Genomic DNA, 5,044 nt, shown 5'->3' with positions numbered 1-5,044 from the left:
TGAGGTAACCTTTCTTTTAATTAAAATAAAAAAGAAGAAATGAACCCATGACCTCCTTCCTGCCCAATTAATAAAATTCAGTTGACGGACAGGGGTGGGGTGTAGGGGTAAAACCACAACCAGCAGATTACCCATTTTCTGCTCCACACTCCTGTATGGGCTGCTTGACACCTGGGCTCTTCGGAGCATGTGAGTTGTGTGCGTGGCCCTGACTTCTGGAAGATTCCTCTTGTGCAATTAACATGGTGGGGGTGGGGGCGGGGGGTTTCACCTATGATTTCTTTGGTATAAATGGAGAGGGGCAGAGAATAAGTGTCTTCCTTTAGGCTGGGGTAGAAGAAAGGGCATGGGTTGGAGGGGGGTGTTGCTAATTCACAGAATTGGAATTTACTGGCGGTAAAGTCCTGGGTGAAGACCTCTCTCTTAAAGCCTGAGATAGCAGGGTGCAGCCTTCAGACACGGCGCAGGCCGAGTTCCTCAGCCTCTCCCTGTGGTCCGACATCTTGGCGCCCCCATCGGGGTGCTGCGCCAGATCCCTGAGGCACTGGGTCAGAAGCACGCAGGCTGACACCACGCTCATGGCACCACCCAGGATGGCGGTCTGCACCGCCTTGCCCTCTGCGCTCACAGCGGCTGCGCGACCCAGGAACTGCGGCTCAGTGGCGAAGCCCACCAGTGCCCTCACAGCCTGCACCAGGGGCCCACTGAAGAGCGCGCAGCGGCTGCGCGCCAGTTCACTGGGTGCCACCTTCACCTCCCTTACGCAGGCCAGCAGCGCGGATGCACTGGTGCTCATACACTTGACACCCAGCTTGAACTGCTCGGTGTGAAAAGTGGTACTGTGACTTGTCACTGGCTAGGGCGCATGCGTCTGTCAGGAATTTGAGGTTGCGCGACAGGCCCTGCGACACCTCCAGCAGCAGCTGCGGGGTCATATCGGCCAGTGGGGTGGCTCTTAGCACCGCGCAGCCGTGCTCCACCTCGTGGCGACAGCGTGTCACGCGGTAGCGATCCACTAGGCCCGGCTGAGCAGGCTGTGCGCCTGGGGTGGCCACCGCAGCCAGATAGGCAGCGTGGGCTGAGCACTCGGTCAGCGACACCACCAGGTCGCCCAGCTCCACTAGACTGTCCCCAGCCTCTCCAAATCGGCCCATGTTAAGCTGGTTTTGCACATCATGAGTGAGAATGGAGAGCCCCTTGGTGCGCGCAATGATGGTGTCCCTGCACTGCTCAAAGGACTCCGCACCAGCAAAAGAGGAGGCGGGGCCCTCGAAGAGCACTGGCCAGGCCTCGCTGGACAGTAGTAGCAGGTCGGCCACCAGCTGCATCTTGCCTTTGCAGTGGTCGCAGACCGACACCAGCCTCTTCCGTGGCTGCAAGCTGGCCGCACCGACGGCGCTCACAGGAGCCCGGAGAAGCCGCCTCGCCAGTGGGCTTACCAGCGCCGCCGCTAGCCATCGCGCCCAGGGGGCACTGGCATGCCGCTGGGGAGCCCGTTACCACCGCCGCTGCCGCCGCCCCCGCGACTCAGCTGGCCAAGGCCGCGATGCCTTCCCCGCACCATCATGCCATTCACCGCCGCGGGTAGAGGGCACTGGGCTGCGCCAGCTGGAACCCGGGCAGCGTAGGGTGAGCCCGAGGGCCAGAGAACACTGGAGGCTCTTCGGGGCATGAGGAGAGGCTGCAGCATTCGACCTCCTAGAAGGCTTGCAGGAAGCATGAACCGCGGCAGAATAAACTCACAGTATCGCGGCCGCGCAGAGTCAGAGCTGGGTGGGAGCCTGCACTGATTGTGCACAGCGGCAGCCCCACTCGTGCTCTCGCCCGCCACGCCCGGGTGCGCGGGGCTCCGCGGCGGCCCTTCCCGCCCGGCTGCTCACAGTGGGCGCCCGAAGCCGCGGCGGTACGCCCTCCCGGACCGTGAGCCCGGCGGCCCGCTGCTGGCTGATGGCGCGAATCCATCTCCGGCGCGCCCTCCTCCTGGGCCCGCAGCGGCTGAGCTCTCCCGAGGCCCCGGCCCCGCGCATCGGATGCAGCGCACGCGTCTACACGGCTGATGAGCCGACTCAGAAGGTCCCCTTAGCGCCGTGGCCACCAGCCGGGGCCCCGGCTCCTGCCATTTCCGTCAACCACCAACTTCCGAGCGAGCAGGGAGAAACTGAAAGGAAGCAAAGTGCCACCTTCTTAACAAGCTGTGCAATCCCTTGGTCAACTTACTTAAGCTCTCTGAACCTTCATTACTGTATCAATTAAGTACTGAAGAACAGGATCTGACCTTTGAGTTGTGATTAAGATTAAAGGAGGAGAGCTCAAGAAAAGTAATTCAAAAGTGACAGATGCTGGCTTCTTTTTTGAAGAGATCATAATATTACCTTGGTAAATATCAAGAGGACAATGACCCGTATTGTTACACTGTAACATCCACAACTTTCATTTTGTTGACCTTACACAACCCTTTGTCCAACATCAAGTTTTTCTGATTTTACAGACAGAATGGAGCAGGTCATCAAGTCTGAATGGCATGAACACATCCAAGTATGTTCGTTAATGTACCTTGACAAATGTATCCTGGGCTGGCCATCAGACTACATTTCATTACCATTTTGAAGACCCCAGAATTTTTCACTTCTTTCTCTCTCTGTGCCTCCTATATTTCTAATACCCACAGAATATTGCTCACTGCTAAATCAGAAGGATTAACACCTGCAGCCACAGGAGGAGAAATTTGGTACCTGATGCCTGCAATATTTTTCAGACAGAAAATGTTACCCCCATGCCTCTACCTAGGAGATGGTAAACTACCCTGAAATCTCAGCTGTTGCCCCTCCAAGCAGATTCACCCAGCTCTTGGCTAACACACTTTCCAGGCAGGCATCTACTCTGTTTACAGTTATTCATCATGACTGGCTATCCACAGACAGAGCTTTGGTGTTAAACCGAATGGCCCCCTAGACCCCTAGTACAATACAGCTGGAAGATACACACATTAAATAATACATGGACAGTGAAATTGCGTTGTCTCCCTTGAGATGGAGAGGTGGAGCCAACCTGCTAAAGAACTCTTCAGAGCTCCTGTATGGAATGTCTCCCAACAAGGGGATCAGGATCCAAAATCTAAGATGCTTCAGGGTCAAAAATTTTCCAGGGTGTCCATGAGGCATTATGTCAGTAATGAAAAAGATTGACTATTTTGCAGGGGGAATATTCTTGAACTAGAAGGACCAGTATGCATTCTAAGTGCCAGGGCAAGTTTCTGACCCTCTGGTGTACCACACATCTATTGTGACTCCACACACATCTCACTGAAAAACCTGTCCAAAACCAAAACAATGGAGAAAATATTCTCCTTCTGGATCATCTGAATGTAGAGTCATGGAAAATTAGAGACATAATGGCCTCAAGAGGTGGCATCTGCGCCTTGGAGTCCCCTAAAATGAACACCCTGGTTTAAACAAAAGGAACTTGCATTTCCTCAAAAGGCAGTTAGGCACATCACACAATTGGAAGTGAATCTGAGAACCCTAGAAAGAGGAGAACATTTACCTATTGACAGAGAAGTATTGGAAAATCAATCCAATCCAAGACTCTAAGGGAAACGAGAAAATACAACTATAAATTTCTAGCATGGCATGCAATCTTTATTGTCATGATTCTTCAATTCTCAGTTTAAGTATAAACATACTTTTCCCCTCTGAAGTAGAAAAAGGATTAATAAAGCAGGACATTTTAGGAGTTCTATATAGCATATGTTCATAAGCATTCCTTTTGTAGTATCTGTGGATTCATTCTGGAGTAGGGGAAAGCTGGAGAAAAGCAACTTGGCATGCTTGCATTTGCTTTATCAGGAGAAGCAAGCACAGACTGAAGAGGCCACCCTTACCTGAGCCTTCAAAGAAGCTTCCCAGAACCCCTAGGGAGGCATCCTTAAAGGGATGCTCAAGCTGAGCCATCTTTCTTGTGAAACTGTAAATGAGCTTCATTCAAATTATCCTCACAAAAGTGGTGGCCAAAGAGACAAGAGTGATTATTATTGTACACATTTAATTTCTGACCAACCACTATAATCACCCTGCTATTCTGGAAGTTGGTCTGGCAGTGTCTATCTACACTGCTACACACACCTCAAGGTCAACATTCCATGCCACTACAACCTAAGGACCCCTTTAAGTGCATATGTGCTTCTCCAATTTATATTTCTACTTCAGTATGCTACAGTCACTACAGGCCTCAGTGATGACATGATAGAATTTTTCATGTTCACAATATAAGATCAAGTGGAAAAAGCAGTATGTACCATTCCTTTGGAGGTCTGAGGGCCTACATTAGCTACAGGGAAAACTAAGTGGGGAAAAAAATACCCCCAAATACCACAGTTTATTATCTCTTGGCAACAGGATGAGGAGCAATTTATATTTTTTTCTCTTTTGATAATTTAGTTTCCAAATATTCTAAAATGCAAATGCATTGTAGTAGGAATAAAGTAATTACAAAGAGACTTAAAGATACAGAATGGCATTTACAAAAAGGTTTTTCATTTGCAAAACAAAGATGCATTTCCATTAAAACAAAATAATTGACCTGCACTGTTGACAAAGAACTACATCATACCTCACATTCAGCTTTGCTATTATTACTATCACTACATCTTAAGTACATGCTGCAGGCAATATCCTGCAGTAGGCATCAGTATTCAACTAAGTAACTCAGGTGGTATCTTCACATTACTGGAACTCTAGCAGTGTTATTAAAGATGGAGAGTCTGAAAAGCACCATTTAACACAGGTGATAATCCATCTGCCTGCTCTGTATTCCACCTTCCCAGAGAATCTCTTTTAAGCCTGCCAAGTATGCTTAAGTAGAATTAAGTAGGCAAACAGCCAGGTGGACCCTGGGCCCTGGGTCACAGCTAACTCTATCAAGGTGGGCACTTGACCTACTTCAAGCCATTGAGGTTCTTTCACCCAAGAAAGAGGAATTGGAGTGCAGGAATTCCACTTAGTTCTACCTGCCTATTGAATGGGGCAGTGAAAGCCACAGGGGTAGC

General features: G+C 50.2%; 1 pseudogene; it reads right to left on the bottom strand.

The window, feature by feature from the left end:
• Positions 1-362: 362 nt before the first annotated feature.
• Positions 363-1,458, bottom strand: LOC143385907 (talin rod domain-containing protein 1-like; annotated as a pseudogene).
• Between the last annotated feature and the right edge of the window lie 3,586 nt (positions 1,459-5,044).

This window comes from Callospermophilus lateralis, unplaced genomic scaffold (genome assembly GCF_048772815.1).
Source record: "Callospermophilus lateralis isolate mCalLat2 unplaced genomic scaffold, mCalLat2.hap1 Scaffold_91, whole genome shotgun sequence".
Lineage (NCBI taxonomy): Eukaryota > Metazoa > Chordata > Mammalia > Rodentia > Sciuridae > Callospermophilus > Callospermophilus lateralis.
The sequence above is the reverse complement of the archived record's forward strand: the minus strand, read 5'-3'. Positions and strand labels throughout refer to the sequence as shown.